At 36.3% G+C, this 18,996-nt stretch overlaps 1 long non-coding RNA gene across 1 annotated transcript; it reads right to left on the minus strand.

Annotated features, from left to right (window-relative positions):
• Positions 1–246: 246 nt before the first annotated feature.
• On the minus strand, positions 247–1,985 carry LOC149263783 (uncharacterized). Its single transcript, XR_016249997.1, has 3 exons — positions 1,836–1,985; positions 552–632; positions 247–358 (listed from the first exon to the last, which is right to left on the minus strand). It is a non-coding gene; the product is annotated as an uncharacterized LOC149263783 (long non-coding RNA).
• Between the last annotated feature and the right edge of the window lie 17,011 nt (positions 1,986–18,996).

Genomic DNA, 18,996 nt, shown 5'->3' on the forward strand with positions numbered 1-18,996 from the left:
CTCCACATGTCCCTAGATGCATTTACCCATCCTGTGTTCCCGTGTCCCAGAAACATGGTCACAGGCTTACAAGTTCTTTGATACACTAACTTCTAGACCGACAATAGATGAACTAAAGAAATTTTCATGTTCATGCAAGTAAGACATGATAAATACCACATCTAAATAAACACTTGAACTACTAAAAAAATTGACCTCAACAACCAAGCAGACTTTTAGATTCTAGAATCAGAACAACAATGCTCACCATTAAATAACACCCCTCCTCAAACTTCTCTAGAAAACCAGCCACCCATCTATCTGCATTTTCAACCCACTCACTGTGATGTATTCCAGCTCTTGTGGCAATGATATGTAACTGCAAATGTACATATTTTTCATTAATAAGACTGAAAACTTTCAAAAATCCAACAAAAGTAGAGAATGATTCTGACAGTGGTCTGCCTGCTAAAATAAGGAATCCAATCAAATAACCATGTAAATGAATTGACTTAATTTGCATCAACTCAAAGAAAGACTTCAAGTGAAAAAGTACCAATCAAACAACATACCTTTTTCCCTACACGCTCTTGTTGCTCCTTCACCTTCTAACACAATTTAGTTATGCTCATGTTGACCCTCAATTGCTTTTCCTGTAAAAAAAAACAATATCGATTACAACATTATCATAACTGTAAAGCTTATATGGCCATTGTAAGGAAACACATGCCATCCTATAGGATGGCAAACATAAACCCATAATTTCTTTCCCAAAGGCACAAGTACTTTTAAGCACAAAATGTCACACATGCTCAACATTAGAAACAGTTCAGTCTGCATTTCTTGGAAAATGCCTTTAGAGACCAATTAATTGTTACTCATATAGAAAAATCACCCATTATGCAATCTCTCATAATCTGCAAAAACCATGCCATGTTGCCATAAACACCGTAAAAATCATTTATAAGTAACAGAAGGCACCATCTATATTTAGGAAAATGGCTACAGAAGAAGTGTTGTGGAATTATTTGGAGATTCATGATAAAGCTAATGATTGGAAGCCCAGAACATAGATGTCCTTGTTACAAAGCATACAAAAACTGAACAAATAAATAGTTTACTATAGTCACAGACAGAGATAATGAAGATAACTTGAGGAAGAACAAAAATGAAGAGGAGGGCATGGTAATATATTATAGTATAACACTATCAAGCATAAAAAAACTACAACACATATCAATGTGGGACATAAATGAAGAAAGTTGAAGAGAAAATTGAAATTTGGTGCAGAAAGGAAATTTAGCTTGCATTCTTAATTGTCTTTCCCATTAAGCAGTGCATATTAGACCTCTTTCTATTGGATAATCATGATCAATGATACCTAAGAGATATGCTTTAGCATGTTGAGCAAAGATTGATAATATTAACCTCATCAAGAAGTCTTTGGCTAATTTGAATTTCAAAAGTTCAGAGCACTTTATAAGGTCTCCGAACTTCACAGATGATATTTCTGATCAGTTGTTAATTGGTAAATTTTATAACTTCACAACCTCAGTACTAAGTAGGTAATTAAATCTTTACATCTATCTCAATTTCTCTATGTTTTTTAACTTTGAACTTTTTGAATTTGAAAAGTTCAAAGTTGCAAAACACAGAATTTGAGATAGATAATCTGAAAAGTTCAAAGTTGCAAAACATAGATGAATTGTGATAGATGTAAATATTTAAGTACCTACTTAGTACTGAGGTTGTGAAGCTATAAAATTTACCAATGAACAACTGATCAGAAATATTATCTGTGAAGTTCTGAGACCTTATAAAATCCAACTAATTTTAAGTTGCAGGAGTAAACTGACCTTCACATAGCTGACTCCAAGGTCCTTCCTTGTGTAACCTCGAGCCAAGTTGCACATTACATATTCATTGTAGTCTTTCAGCATGCACATTATGATATCTGATGTTGAGATACCCTCAGTATGTTTTGTTTCCTTAAATTTGCCAATTGATTTGATCTGAAGAACATATGTTTTGAAAATTCTTTTAGGCCAATAATGATTGATGAAATCACCAATTCAGAAAAGTATAATATGAGTTACCTCAGAAATTGCAACTATTACTTACATATTCATACACATCATTGCCTGCTCCACTTGCATCAGCATATCTGCAAAAAAATAGCATAAGAACATTCAGATAAAAAAATGACCTATTATCCAAAGGTACAAGAAGTTAAGAGTTGATTCTGTAGGTTATGATCATTCCTGGCGCCACTTGAAATAAATCTTACTTGCATATCAAACCAAGTTATCATGCAAAAATATTACAAAAAATTCAATTCTTACATGAACATGGAAATTACAAAAACCCTTGTGGCTAATTAACACCGGGCATTCTTCAGGTAAACCAAACCAGGTACCTAATTAATACAGAATCTTGTTGATTTATAGATGAAAAACCAGAATTATAGGTTAAGAATGGCTTATAGATTTATAGATTTATATATGAATGGCTTAATTGATTTGTGGATATTTCCCTCTCAGAGGGTTATACCATGTAAAACTTCCTGTGATGACCAAAGACCTATTTCTTTGTGGTGCTAGTTCCTGTGATTGCCCAAATATTGATTTCATCATGGCATCAAATTGCTTGTGAGGTTAACTCCTTTCTGTTCAAAGATCGAGGTAGCTTACAATAGCTACAATGTGCTTTCTTCTCCTTGTGAAGTGTTGTTCTCTATTTTTATGATAAGACTTGGTAGTTTTTGAGTATTCAATGAGATTTAGAACCATTATTTCCATTCTAGAATCAAACCTCTTGAGCTCCTATTAATTTCTCTTAAAGATCCAATCCTACTCCCCATTTTCTGCAAAATCAGTGCATCGTGGAATTTTGATTGTTCCATTGCATCCAAAGTAGTCCTTTAAGTCAGATATGTCTTTCACTTCATCAAAAAGTCTTTGTTTGCCTAAAATCTAAAGATTTCCCTCATGGCCATCCATTTAAAATGTGGTACTGGTAACAAAATTTTGATTTTATAAAGATTTGTTTTGGTATTATTCTTGTAATTGCATAGTTATTTTGGCTTTCTCAATGCCTTATTTTGGTGTTCCCTAATATTGTTTGGCAATGCACTATTGTTTTAGGTCTCTCAGACCTCTGTTGTTCACAAACCCCAAGGTCCTCACTAGCTTCCTGATAGTCCTTGACTTTATTTCCTCACCTTTTTCTAGCAATCTTTTTTCTTGGTTCCAGGCTCCTCCCACAACATGGTTCTCTTTGTAGTAGTCATGCAACATTTCTCCTTGTGGGTATTGTTTTCTATCAAAATACCCCACCCCACCACTCCCCCACCCCCAACCTCCTTTTCAGCCATCCATGCCAATGGAAGCATCCTCCTTGGTACCAATGCCCTCCCTGTAGACAACAATTTCCTTAGTAATCACCCCCCATTTCAAGTGGTTCTGTCAACCATTACTTCAATCACACTGCCCATAGTTGGTAATTCTTAGAGATCGCACCCCTTCAAGAATTAATTTTACCTACAAACTAAAGATCACTAGTTATTTTCCAAACCAAACACTTTGACCATACACCCCTACCACATGGAGAAAACCTATGGCTAAAGATAACAAGCACACGTAGCACCCTGCCAAGTGGAAACATTGTATTGCCAAGCTAATAGGCATGTCAAACACCTTGCAAAGTGGGACAAGCTAAAATCTACGCTTCAAACAACTAGAAGACAACAAGGGCATGTTGACTACCATGCAAAGTAACACATCAACATCCTAATAGCATTACCTGCCACATGGTACAAACATTGCCTTCTATGGCAACAATTACAAGACAACTGCCATGTCACCTACCACATGCCATCACCAGAGCAGTGCCACTTTTGCAAGCATGTGATTTGACAAAGACACATCACTCTGCTATGAGTCATTGCCATGTGCTACTATGTCATCTATGATCTACCACATCAACATTTTGAAGAACCCCTTTCATTGAACTTTCAATTTTTTACGGTGATTTCAAACATGCAAAGTCCACTTCAAGTGCAATTTTTTGCAGAGAGTGTTTTTTCATTCTCTATGCAGTGGTGCAGTTAGTTTCTGGAAATTTCATTGTGTGGTGCTTGCTACTACTCATTGCTTAGTTTTCTAAGGAAACCCCTTCTAATCCTCATTTCTGGACCTTTTGAAATGCAAGTCTTTAGCCATACAAGCACTTTTTGTAGTATCATTTATTGAAAGTGCATATTTTTCATGCACTTTACATTGGTGCAATCAGGTTTTGTATTTATAGAAATTTGATTTCTTTTCTTCATGATGGATAATATGAATGTAGCTCACCTAATCAGTGTTGATTATTACTTGTCGAATATCTATTTAGAAGTTTGGGAATTTTTAGGATCACTTTGGGTACAGAAATTGCACCTTTGGATGCCTCAAAGAAAGCCAAGTGAGATAAGAGAGCTGATGAAGCTCTTGGACTTTGGCATGTCTCTTTGTGAAGAGTTGTTTCCTCTTTGAAACATTGATACTCCCTTTAACACAACATGGATTTTTCACCACTTGTCCTTGATGATTGACCGTTATGCATTCTCTTAACATGATGACTTTTGATGGCAATGATTCCTTGTTCAAATCATTCTGAATCTTACAACCCAATCTAACCTAATGAATGGAGTTCCAAGTGACGTGTCCATGAAAACTAACCTAATGAATGGAGTTTCAAGTGCTGTGTCCATGAAAACTCATCAAAGTTATTACTAAATACTAAAAGCACGAGCATTTATGATGCCTACCAGTTGCACTAAAAATTATCACCTTGACATTCTACAATCAGTGTGAGTCCATTACCACTCATACTTTCCTCCTTTGCAAGTCTTAAGCCTCAGTTCTTGATATCAAGCCTTGAAAAAAAAGAAAGCCCTCAAAAGTCTCTAAAACTCTAGTTCTGCACTTTCTCTTTGCATTACCTACGGTCCCGCGCCTAATGGTCATGGATCCTGTGCACCTGACCACTCTGTCTCTGTGTTATGGGTGCGGACCCCTGTAAAAGTTAAAAAGGCATGAGTATATTCTATAAAACTCACTTTTAGTCATTTATAGAAGCTTCTGGAAAGAATCTTGAGGTGGCAAGTTCTCTCTCTTAAGGTTCATGCATGTCATACCTTAAGAAGCTAACCCCTTGATGTGAGGAGCTTATCCTTTGAAGGAAGATTCTATCCCTTCATAGGTGGACGTCTAACCTCGTCTTTTGCACTATAAAATGAAGCATTGGGCTAGTTACTTGGGAGGTTAGAAGCTGAATATTTTTGAGGTGAAATGTTGTTCGAAATTAGTCTTCTTAGTTGAGTTTTTATGAGGAGAGATTACATAACTCTATGATCTCATTTGGAATAGTGCAAGGCTTGTCAAAGTAAAGGAAAATCCTATTTCAGACCCTAGGAAGAGCTTGTTCAACATCAAGGCTGAAAAGCTTGTAAGGTTCTTCTACTTCAAAGTTAATACAAATAAGTTTGTTCTTATCAATAAGCTGTTGATTCGTGGTTTATTTGATGGATTCCTTGATCACCATAATAGACATGATTTATTATATTTTCTATGTAGGTGCTATTTAGTGTTTGCTTGTTTATGACTGTAGCTTCTCAAAGGTAACTTTTTCAAAGGATTGAAGGATGTCAACTATGAACAAGCGTTGGATCTAAGGTACGGTCTTAACACCTCTATAGTATTTATTTATACATCGCATATGTCTGAAGAGAGATAGATTCGTTTGTCTGTTTGTTGCTAGACTATGTTCTGATACTAGGGAGATCAGTCTTGTCTGCAAGATCGATTTATTTGGCCAACAAATTGGTGACTTCGCTGGGGAACTGAATTTCGTTTTTGGTTTTCCTTTGTCTTTGACTTGAGAAACTTGTTTTCATTTATGGTTTTTTATTGATGTATGTTGGCTTGGGTAGGTTTTAGAAATTGGATTATTTTTTTTTTTTCAAATTTTTCAGGGGACTGCACTTTCTCTTTATAGACAGTGCGGGCATCTCTGCATTTTTCCTTTAGTAAATAGAGTGGGACCACACCTGGTTCTTCTGGAAGCCTGTGGGCCCTATAATTTTTTTTGGAAAACATAAAATGTTTTCTTCCAGTTAAGCTTAGATTTCATTTAGGGTTTTTAGTGTCTGCCCAGATTTGCATTCTTCTTGTCAAAAATCTCTTGTGAGTGAGTTCCGATAGTATTTTTGTTTTAGATGATTTTCTAGAAGTTTTGCATGCCTGGAGTGGTTTTCACATGGTCTCTGTAGTGACTCAAAGATCAAAACCTTGAGAAACCTTAGATTACCCTGGTGTCTTTTCATCTTCTTGATGAGTCTGACTTGCTTGTGAAATATGTCCTTTGTGAGAAATAGATTTAGTTTTCTCCTCGCAAATCTTTGAACAAGCTTTGTTATAAGTTTTGAATTTAATTTTTACAAAAGAAAACATATCTGGATGTTTTTTGATTGATTTGTCATTCTGAAAAAATGAATCCTTCGTTTACTTAACAACTAAGTAAAACACCCTCAAAACTATTTGAATCTTTTATTCAATTAGGTTTTTAAAAAGTTTTTATATCTCAAGATTAGCTTTTTGTAGTTTTGAGTGTTTTCTAGAACTTATAGATCTCTTTTGAAGAAAATTGTTTTTTGTAGTTTCGAGTTTTGAAAAGGGAAAGGGATTTACTGTGAGCATTAATTAGTAGTCTCATTTTGAGTTCTTATTGAAAAAGATAAAGAGATTTTCTTTCCATTTCCATGTTGAAAGAAATAATTGTTTCTTAAAGAATTGCATTCTCTAACTCTTTCTTTTAGCTAGAATTTCATTGAAAGAAAAACGATTTGCTTATCATTTTTGGTGCATTTTTTATTGTTTTGGAGTCAAGTCTTCACACCATCAAAGTTTCATTTCCATACCTATTGACTTAAAGAACAACCCATAAAAGCAACGCTTAATTAAAATTGATCTAGTAATATTTTCTATTTCTAGGGCTCTTATCACCAATATCGCTGAGGCTAGTATCTTGGAGTAGGGAGTAATTAACTCTCGAATATAGTTAAAACAAACAAGTAGATACATCTTGCAGTAGGAAATAAATCCAATTGTAATTGATACATTCTGGGAAGCTTCTCTTAAAGGAGTCAAGCATGAGATCATGTCCAAACCTTTGAGATAATCAAGTCTATTTCATTGGGAAAGATAAAAGATTTGCATGTATTATAAATAGTAAACCTCGAATTAACCATTTTTTAGGAGCTCGGGGTCACTTGTTGGTAGACCTCAGATTGATCATGTCGAGGAGACTTCAAGGGGATTGAGCTTTGTTACTCAGCCCTTGCACGTAGATCCGATCGTAGACTGTTCCCCCAATATATGTTACTGTTGGTAACCTTAGTGTCCATAAACTTGAGATTATTTCCTAAGGTGACGATGAAGGATGGGTCTCACTGTACTAGGAGCAGACGTCGACTAGACTCACTTGGACTCTCTAGGGGGTTCTCTTCACTCGAGATCGTTTTGTGAAGAAACTTGTGCCAGTCTATTTCATTAAGTAGGTTGTTGGGGTAACTGTTCCAACTGCCCTTTCTGTATTAAACTTCTACACCATTGGATTTCATCACCAACTAGTCTTTTTAGTACAGAAGTTACTGTTAATCTGTTGTTTGAGCTCTTAGAGTTTTTAGGTGTGTGATTCATTTGTTTGTTTCTTTAGAGGCTTTAGGTGGTTTTATTGAAATTATCTTTGTTTGCATGTGATTAATTAAATATTTAATCATGACTGAATTACTGAGACAATCTCGTAGACTTAAGGGGAAACCTCCTGAGTACACACCAAGTCAGCTTGAAAGTCTACGAGCTCTTGTATCACCTAGCGACAGTAGAGTTGGATCACCAGAAGTCGGAGAGTCATCTTTAATTGTTCATCCTAATTATCAAATACAAACAACAGAGTATATTCAAGAGCCAATTACATTTTCTGAAGTTACTGGTAGTATTTCTCCTTCCAGTGAATTTGTTGAAGAACCTAAAATTTCTAAGCCTGAAACTAAACCTGCTACTACTCCAACTTCAAGATTTTCTTCTCCAACTTCTAGTGGTCCTGGTTCACCTAGGGTAGAAAATATCATTACCCAAAATCTTCCTTCTGGCCTCATTTCTATTGAAGAACTTGTCAATCCAGACGAAGATGCAACTTTTCCTGAAAACCAACCAACTTTAAATCTTAGGGAGAGCGAATCAATATTCTATAGTCCTCTTAGGAGTGATGCTTGGTATGTATCATTGACATATTTTTTAGAAAACTCGGGTCTTATTTTTTCACCACCTCGAATTCCTTTTCATCCTCATCAAGAGGTTATTATCCTCCATTGAACACGTCAAGACAGTCATCTATGTTTTCCCAATCACCGGAAACATTTTTATATGGTAGTCCTTCTGTTCCTTCAGGGTACCAGTCACTCACTGGTACTTGTTCAGGAGCATCTCCTCGACCAATTGAACATGAGTTATCAACTGGTAATAATGGAAGTCAAGTATTGAATGCAGAAGAAATCCTTATGATGTTTGTAGTATTCCAAATCCTCAACCTCAAGGTAGACAGTTACCACCTGGGGGGCAACCCTAAGGTACTCAGTTACCACCTAGAGGGCAACGTCAAGGTAGTCAGCTACCACCTAGGGGGCAACCTCAAGGTATTCAGTTAACATGTGGGGGGAAACCTCAAGGATAGTACATACCTTCAAGACAGTACATACCTCAAGGTCAACCCCAGACTCAGTACATACCTCGAGATCAACCCCAGTTTCAGTACATACCTCAAGGTCAACCCTAGTTTCAGTGCGTGCCTGAGGGTTATCAACCTCAAGGTCAGTACCCAACTCAAGGTTTCCAACCACCTTCTACTCAATCATTTTTACAAGGAGGTGGAAATGTACCACTTAATTATTATCCGTATGTTCAACCAGGTTATGGTCCTCCAAATGCACAACCTTTTATGGGTCGATACCCTAGAATGAATATGGTATGGGATCCATCTCAAACTCAACAGACTATGCAACCTAATGTGCAGTTTTCAAGTCAACCTAGACAACCTTTGGTTTTGGTCCAACCCAGCAACCTGTCCAACCTATTGTTCAAACTCCTGCAAGTGGTTTAGTTCAGCAGCTTGGGCCTAACTCACCTCAAACTCTGCCTCAAACTACAGCTGCAACTACTGCAGCTTCTGTTCAACCTACCACACCTGTTTTTGGGGTATCTGTAGCTCTGGTTTCTATTGTCCCTGCATTAGTGCAAACTCCTCAAGTCTCTGTACCACAGTCAAGACCTACAGTTCAGACTTCAGTCCAGATGCCTGCATGACAAGTTGGTCCAAGAACGCTTGTCACAAGTCAACCACAATTCACTTATCAACCATACCAAGGATAGCATCAATTTGGTCCTACTGTACAAAATCCAATTTACATGTATCAACCATATCCTTGCTATACTTATCAACAGCCTTAGCAACCCTACTTTGGTCCAGTTAATCCTAGCTTCCTAGGAGGTTATAACATTCCTAATGTAAATCCAATTCTAGGTTATCCTGGATATCCTCCACCTAGAGCTGGTCTTGATACTCAAGGTTTTCGTGACCCTAACCATTAGTTACCCTTTATTGCAACTTTGGATTTACCTGATTTGTGACGCCTTACTAATGATATTATTTACTATCTTCCGTATTAGCCACCAATGTCTAATAAGTTGCCTAGTGATATCTTGAAATTCGAGGGTAAGTCAGGAGAGGATCCATCAAATCATGTTATGACTTATCACCTCTGGTGTGCATCTAATTCAATCATTGATGATTCAATTCAATTACCTCTTTTTCAATGAAATCTTATTGGTCTTGCCGCCAAATGGTACATTGAGTTACCACAAGGCTCTTTTTATAATTTCAGTCAGTTAGCCATTGCTTTCTTAAATCATTTTCAGTTGCCTATCAGATATGACAATGGCACGTAACTGTTAACTTCACTAAAACAATCCATGTCCACATATATTTCTGATCATATTCATGAATGGCACCATAGAAGGTGTTTAATGAAAATTTTTATTCTGGATCAAATTTTAGCGGAATGGTTGGTTAAATCATTGTTTCATAAAATCACTAGAGATGTAGCTAATGCAGGAGTTGTCACTGAAGAGCAAGTCATTTCGCAGGCTCAGTACCTTGACCTCATCTATACGCAGTCAGGTACTTTACATGAAAAAATCCCTGATCTTCCAAAACACGGTCAAATAACTGTAGCTCCTTGAGGGTCTCATGCCGCTGATGGTATGATTGGTTCAGTTAGTACTAAAAGTAAGAAGAAATATTCATAGAATTTTTCTCCTATCATAACTTTACTTGATTCCTTGACAGGAGATTCTTCCGCTGAAATTCTTTCCAAAATCCATGTCGTAGAATCATCTATGCCAAATCAAAATCTAGTAGTAAAAAGAATGGGAAGAAGAAAAACAAACAAAACTCAAAAGAGAAAATGGATAAAAATTAATTTATTGACGAAAAACGTAAACCTCGCTATCCTTGTTTCATTTGCAAAAACGATCATTTTACCAAAGACTGCCCACATCGAGCAGAGGTTTTGAAAATCATTAAAGGTTCTCAAATGCCTGCTGTCTTGAAGGATCCTTTCCCTAATCAATATAGTAAGATTATTGGTTCTTCCTCAAATGCCTCGGAAGAACCCATTATGATGATGTCTCATGTTAGGATTATGGTAGTAAAAATCTTGTTGGTGGTAAAGAAGCAGAATCTTCTAATTCAAACACATCAACCACAACTCCTCCTGGTTCTGATTCACTACAGATCAGGAAACCTAACCCTGACTTCGTAATCAAACTTCTTGCTAAAGGTATACTTCGTAAATCAGCTTTCAATTCACATGTGAGAGCTGCTCAGAATTATAACATTGTTGAAGACTTAGCTATTTCCCCTTCAGCAATGTTAGCTTTGTAAGTGCTACAATCGTGCCCAGCACAACGTAAATTACTATTGTCTGCTATAGGAGTTGTTGATATTCAGGATTCGAACCTAATAATCTTCAATTTAGAGAATAGTACACCCCGCCTACCTCATCAAATGGCTTTCTAGATTCCAGTGTTAGTCAAAATCAAACCTTGTTTTCGGACTGTGATTGATGAAGGAGCTTCTACATGTATTATGTCGATCCAGTGTTGTAGATTGCTTGGTTCTCCCACACTCAATCAGTCTCCAATGATTCTAAAGGCTTTTAATGACTGAGGGTTCCATCCTTTTGGTATTTTGCAGGATTTACCTATAGGGGTCAAAGGAAAAACCGTAAATCTAGATGTGGAAGTGGTTGATGCCCCTCTAGATTACAACCTTCTCTTGGGTGGTAGTTGATCTTATGATATGACTGTTATTGCTTCATTGGTCTTTCGGCTTATCAAGTTCCCTCATAACAGAAAGATCGTTATGATAGACCAACTGAATTATTTATCATCTAACCCAGCCTCTTCAGATAGTATTCAACACGTCAGTAAAACAACTATCCCTTATAAGGATGATGGAGTAGGTTTGATTAAAAATTATGGTTTACTAGGAACTTTTTCCTTCCCTCCTCCTAATGTATCGCCTTCTTTTGCAACTATGCATATGATTGCATCAAGCACTATTGCTTTTGATGATCCTTGGATCATACCTTCGGATTCTAAGGTGAATTCATTTGATGGCGCGATGCCTTTGAGTCCCTTTGAAATTTCATATCAGGTTGTACAGTCATTTTCAGACTCTTGTTGAACTGAAACTGATCCAATGAATGTGGTCCATGGGGAATCACTTTACATATCATCCTCAGCTTCAACAACATTTTCTAATCTTGTTCATACTGATGAGCAGATTCGTGAACTTTTGTCTGTTGATGATCTACCACGGGAAGATATTCATCATCGATCTTCATTTTTACCTGAGCTTGATCATTTTGAAAATGATTTTCAATCCATTTTTACTACTGACTATGTCAAAGAACCACAAAATCCATCACAACATCCTGATTCTGAGTTAAATTTGGGAAATATATCTCGAATGATTTGTATTGACATTTCAGTTAAGCTCGGAATTATTGAAAACATTCATATAGGTGCTTTCTGTATGGACGATGAAATCAAAACATATAAAGCCCTATTTCAAGAATTTTTTGACGTGTTTTCTTGGTCATATGAAGAAATGCCAGGAATCGATCCATCAATTGTTGTTCATGAAATTAAAACTTACCTAGATGCTAAACCTATCCGGCAACATTTGCGTCAGATACATAGAAGAAAATTCGTTACTATCAAAGCTGAAGTTGAGAAATTACTTCGCACAGGTTTCATTTATCCAATTCCTTTAACCGATTGGGTATTGAATATTGTTCCTGTTAACAAAAAGCAAGGAACAATAAGAATATGTATCGATTACAGGGATATTAATCAAGCTTGTCCTAAAGACAATTATCCAACCCCCTATATCGATCAAATTATTGATGATTGTGCCGACAGTGAAATGTACTCCTTTATGGATGGCTTTTCCAGTTACAATCAAATCAACATACTCCTTGATGATCAACCTAGAACAACTTTCATTTGTCCATGGGGAACATTTTCTTATTGCAAATTACCCTTGGGATTGAAGAATGCTGGAGAAACTTTTCAAAGGGCTATGTCTTATGCATTTCATGACATCAAGCACATTGTGCAGCCTTATCTCTATTATTTACCTACCCATTCATTGCATAGAGCTGATCATCTCACTAATTTACAAACTATCTTTATGAGATGTAGGCATTATCGAATTCGGCTGAATCCACACAAATTTTAATTCTATGTAGAAATAGGTTGTTTACTGGGATTTTTTGTTTCAAATGCTAGCATTCATGTCGATCCATCGAAGGTTAAAGCTATCGTCAATCTACCTCCTCCTTTGACTCTTCGCCAACTCCAAAGTTTGCAAGGGAAAGAAATTTTTTTACGTCATTTCATTCCTAACTACGCCAAGATAACGAAAGGTTTTACCAGGTTGTTGAAACAGAATACTCCATTCTTTTGGGATGAGATCACTGACAAATATTTTGATGCACTTAATCACACATTAGCCCATGAGCCATTACTGCATCCTCCCAATTACAACCAGGATTACTTTTTGTATCTCGGCGCTTCTCATTCCACCATTGGCATGGTTTTAGTTCAGGAAGACGAATTCAACAATGAACATGTGACTTACTATCCTAGTTTAACTTTGCATCTGACTGAGCTTAAATATTCACATGTGGAGAAGTTGGCCTTGGCAACTGTTCAAGCTATCCAAAGATTTCGTCATTACATCTTACCACGCAAAGCCACGGTAATTTCTGAATGTAACCCTATGATGTATATATCAAAAAAATAATTGCTAGGGCACAAGTATTCCAAATGGATAGTTATCCTGCAGGAATTTGACTTGGAATTTGAAAAATCTAAGGCAAAGAAATCTTTGGATTTTGTTGAATTGATGTGTGACTTCCTGCGTACTAATACTAAAACTATGGTGGAAGAGCCCATTGCGGATGAATCCTTGTTTCTTATCAGTACTCTTGATCCTTGGTATGGAGATATTATTGTTTATCTCCAAACCAAATCTTTCTGTCCTGAAATCTCACGATCTCAGCGACGAAAAATACGTTTCCAATCCCAACAATACAATATTATTGGTGATACACTTTATCGTCGAGGTGCGAATTCGGTTTTTTGACGTTGTCTAACTCATGAAGAAGCTGAAAAGGTTTTGAATGACTATCACTCTGGAGCATGTGGTAGTCATATGTTTGGGTATGCCACAACCCAAAAGATATTGCACGCTGGTTATTTCTGTCCATCCTTAATAAAGATTATATCTATGTAGTCCGGAAATGCCATAATTGTCAAATCTTTGATCGTAAAATGCATGCTCCACCTACTCCTCTCCACCCTGTAATTGTTGTCAGTCCTTTTGAAAGGTGGGGTATTGACTTTATTACATGTAACCCTTACTCGGCTAGGGGGAATGGGTATATTATCCTAGTGGTAGATTATTTTACTAAGTGGGCCAAGGCGATGCCTACATTTTCGTCAGATGGCAAGACTGCTGCAACTTTCGTATTCAATCATATAATTGCTAGGTTCAGTGTTCATCAAGCTATTATTACTGATCATGGAAGTCACTTTCGAAACATCATGATGACTAAATTGAAAGATCAACTTGGCATGTGTCACGATATTTCTACTATGTATTACCTGCAGGCTAATGGTGTAGTTGAAGCTATCAATAAAGTTTTAGTCACTATGATCGAATGAATCATTGGTATCGATAAGTTGAATTGGCATAACATGTTATTTTCAGCACTTTGGGCATATTGGACCTCAATGAAACATCAACTGGTTTCATGCCTTTTCAACTGGTTTACGGTTTGGAAGCAGTGTTACCTATTGAATGCGAAATTCTGTCATTACAATTAGCCATAGAATTAAGTACTCCCAACTACTTTTGAAGAGGAGAAACATTTTTTGTACTTAGTTCAGCTAGATGAGAATCGATGCTCTACTGCAATAGCAAACGAGATTCATGCCAAACGAATAAAAGCTCAATATGACAGAAGTGTTACTCCTCATAATTTTTCAGAAGGAGACCTAGTTTTACCATATGATCAAGCAAACGATAAGCTAGGGGCTGGAAAATTTGTACCTATGTGGCATGGTCCTTATATTGTTAAGCAAAAGCTGGCAAAAGGGGCTTATGAATTGATAGATTTTGATGGTGTCTCCTTGGGTAAACCTAGAAATGGACTTTGTCTGAAGAGATACTATTCTCAAATCCTGTGTGGAGATTTTTTTGTTAGATTAGTTTCTTTACGATTGGTGTGGTTTAGATTAGAAAAGTGTGCCTAGTTTAGAGAGTGCTCTTATCACTATTCCTACTTATCTTGATTTTACTCTTGATATTGCAGATGACGACGTCTCTTCAAACATACATTAGTTTTGTTGATGGTGCTTTTCATAGTACACAGAACATTTCTTCCGCAGCTTGGGTTATTTATTCACCCTTTGATGAGTTAGTGTCTATGCATGGGGTAAGCCTCGGTCAAACAACGAATAACATTGCAGAGTATATTGCAGTGATTGAGTTATTATCTGAATCCATCTCATTTGGGATTCAGAGTTTGATTGTTAGGTTAGGTTCTGAACTCATTGTAATACAACTTAACAGGATTTATGCCATTAGAAATCCAATGTTATTAAGATTATTTTTGAGAGTTCATATCTTGGAACATGAATTTGATTGCATTGAATATCAGCATATTCCAAGACATTTAAATACATTAGCAGATGAAGTTGCTTCTCGTATGATAAATAGACATTTGAAATAATCAAAATAGTAAATTTAAAAACATTCAATAACATGTTATACGAGATAGCCGGTAATAATGATATATCATAGCATAGAAGAAGTGTGTCAAAATATACATCGTCTTCAACCATAGGTTGAAAAACACCTTATGATCGGCAAAAATGATAATACAAAAAGACCAAAATGTCATGTGAGACTACAAAATTGATCATCCTATCCCTGGTGATGATCATGATAAGAAACCACTGCTCGGGCCACCCTACATAGAAACCTCCTAAAAGGTCCTGTGACCCCAATCACATATCTTTGTAACCTAAGTGGAATATCATCTATGCCTGTCTCCGGAATATCTTCGTTTTTTGGGAAAATTGATGATTTTTCAACAAAGAGCATATTTTTATCACTTTTTCGGACTCTTTCAAAAATTTACGTAAAAGTGAAATGTTGGAGTCCTATTTAAGCTCTTTTCAAACTCTGGAAATATGAAAAGATTGTCGAGTCTTTCCCTTTTTAACTCATTGAATGGAATTAAAAGTCCAGTCCACTTACAACTCTTTTCTGACTGTATAAACATGTAAAGAATGCTGGACTTTTGTCGTTTCAAGTTCGATATTGGTTATGAAAAGACGTGTCTTCCATCACTTTTTTACTTTTTTCAGATCGGAGTCACTAATTACGAAAAGTACTCCTTCATCGTAATGGTTAAGTGGTTCTCTCAAGTATTATTTCATGCTTTTTCAGGCTTGAGGGACACAAATTTATGAAAAAGGACACCCATGGAGTTTTCTTAAGTTTTTCTTCTGACGCCCTAATATTGAAAAGCACTGAGTTTTTCCTGTACTGGACTCGTTAACATTTAACAGTAAAGGACCTGTTCAATTTTAAATAGGAACGAACCACTCCTTCTCAGGGTTTGAATTTTAAACTAAGTTGGACACATTCGAAGGATGAGCTTATAAACAAGCAAATTTTATCCTCCTCAATCTTGTCAAAAATAAAGAGGTACTTGCCAGAAATGGTGGGGAAAAGAGAGAAAAATGAACCTGTTTGTTACACTTTGTGTTTTAGAAAAGCCATTAACCACTCTTGAACATGACACTTTATTTTCATCTGGGTTAGGAAATCCTTTGCCTAACAGTTAATCAAACCATATTGAAAGTCTTCAATCAGTTTCTGGGTAGTAATTTTGGGTCAATTGTCACCAAACAATCTGCAGTGTCGTTATGTGTTCAAGAGGTCAATTCAAACAAACAATTCATTTGCAAAATATCTGTCATCCATTTTGACCATCCCTGATTCAGTCCTTGCCAATATATTTCTCCAAAACTTGATATATGATTTCGTGTTGTGGGCTTGCCTATGATAGATCGCCTTCTATCAACTGCAGTTCATTATCTAGAAAGATGATCTAGAAATCATCAGTACCTTCAAATCTGCATGCCCTAATGGCAGATTTCTTGCCTTCGACGATAGGTTTCATCATTGACCTTCAATCAAAGGATTCTATGACATGTTCGACATGAACTCATTTATTCACATTTCATGGATCGTAATGAGTGCTTTGAGAGCCATTGACATTACTGGTGGTTTCTCTCACACTTGTTAACAATTCACATTATTGACTGGTAATCAAGTGGTTTCTACCATGTTTGACTTCGACACATTCATTCACATAGATAGAATCATACTAGTTCGGGAAGCAGAAATCAAGACCCTGGATCTAGTTTCTACCATCCAGGCTGTGAGGAATTTTGTTATTCATTATACAGTGGACTATTCATAAGGAGACAGTTGTGCTCATACTATGTCTACACATGTCTATACTCTTGATGTACTACAAAATCATTCATGTATCAGAATAGTCTAGTTAGTTTTTCTAGTCAGTTTTTATCTGAGTATGGGAATTCCTACCTCAGTGACAATATGTTCACATATATATATTTTGAATTGAATGTTTTTATAGGTTCCAACTAGTGTGTCCACAGGATGATCCTTGAAATGGTAAAATACTTCACTCTTCATAGATGACAAACTCTATCTTCATCTATTACAGACTTCGCACTTTAGGGGGAAATATGTTGCACTAAAAATTGTCACCTTGACATTCTGCAATTTGTGGAGTCCATTACCACTCATACTCTCCTCCTTTGCAAGTCTTAAGCCTCAGTTCCTCATATCAAGCCTTGAAAATAAGAGAAAGCACTCAAAAGTCTCTAAAACTCTAGTTCCACATTTTCTCTTTGCATTACCTGTGGTCCTGCACCTAATGGTCATGGCTCCTGCGCACCTGACTGCTTTGTCTCTGTGTTATTGGTGCGGACCCCTGTAAAAGTTAAAAAGGTGTGAGTATATTCTAAAAAACTCACTTTCATTCATTTCTAGAAGCTTTTGGAAGGAACCTTGAGGTGGCAAGTTCTCTCTCTTAAGGTTCATGCATCCCATACCTTAAGGAGCTAACCCCTTGATGTGAGGAGCTTATCCCTTTGAAGGAGGATTCTATCCCTTCATAGGTGGACGAGTAACCTCCTCTTTTGCACTATAAAATGAAGCATTTGGTTGGTTACTTGGGAGGTTAGAAGCTGGATAATTTTGAGGTGAAATGTTGTTGGAACTTAGTCTTCTTAGTTGAGTTTTTATGAGGAGAAATTACATACCCCTATGATCTCATTTGGAAGAATGCAAGGCTTGTCAAAGTAAAGGAAATTCATGTTTTGGACCCCAGGAAGAGCCTGTTCAACATCAAGGTTGAAAAGGTTGTAAGGTTCTTCTACTTCAAAGTTAATACAAATAAGTTTATTTTTTCTCAATAAGCTGTTGATTCGTGGTTTATTTTATGGATTCCTTCATCACCATAATAGACATGATTTATAATATTTGTTATGTAGGTGCTATTTAATGTTTGCTTGTTTGTGATTGCAGCTTCTCAAAGGTAACTTTTTCGAAGGATTGAAGGATGGCTACTACGAACAACCGTTGGATCTAAGGTAGGGTCTTAACACCTCTATAGTATTTATTTATACATCACATATGTCTAGAGAAAGATAGATTTGTTTGTCTGTTTGTTGCTAGACTATCTTCTGATACTAGGGAGATCGATCTTGTTTGCAATATCGATTTATTCGACCAACACTACCTAAATGACATAACACTATATCTCTCAAGTCATGTCCTAGAAATGATAATGAAATCAGAAAAGTGGAAGAAATTGGAAAGGTTAAAGTTGAGGATGAATATCAGAAGGATTTATATATGCATTTATAATTTCAACATTTTTACAAATCCTATCCCTTTTTTCGAATTCTTTATAAAAAATTGCTGTAATATATTGCAAGTATTTAAATTTTCAAACAATGCAACTATAAAAGGTGTAATGTTATTATGATGTGGGGTGACTTTTGTGTAAAATATGTAATGCAATTGCCAAAAGCAACAATACAACCCTATGGAAAATTAACATGGTATCAAAGCTAAGCTGAGGAAGAGTCAATGAGATCACCCCTTGAAGAAACCGATGATGAAGTTACTATGTCTTCTCTTTGAGAGAATCTAGAGCAAAAAAGAATCTGAGACAAG

Source organism: Pinus tabuliformis, chromosome 6 (assembly GCF_031772625.1).
Source record: "Pinus tabuliformis cultivar Carrire ecotype Pingquan chromosome 6, CPIR1, whole genome shotgun sequence".
Lineage (NCBI taxonomy): Eukaryota > Viridiplantae > Streptophyta > Pinopsida > Pinales > Pinaceae > Pinus > Pinus tabuliformis.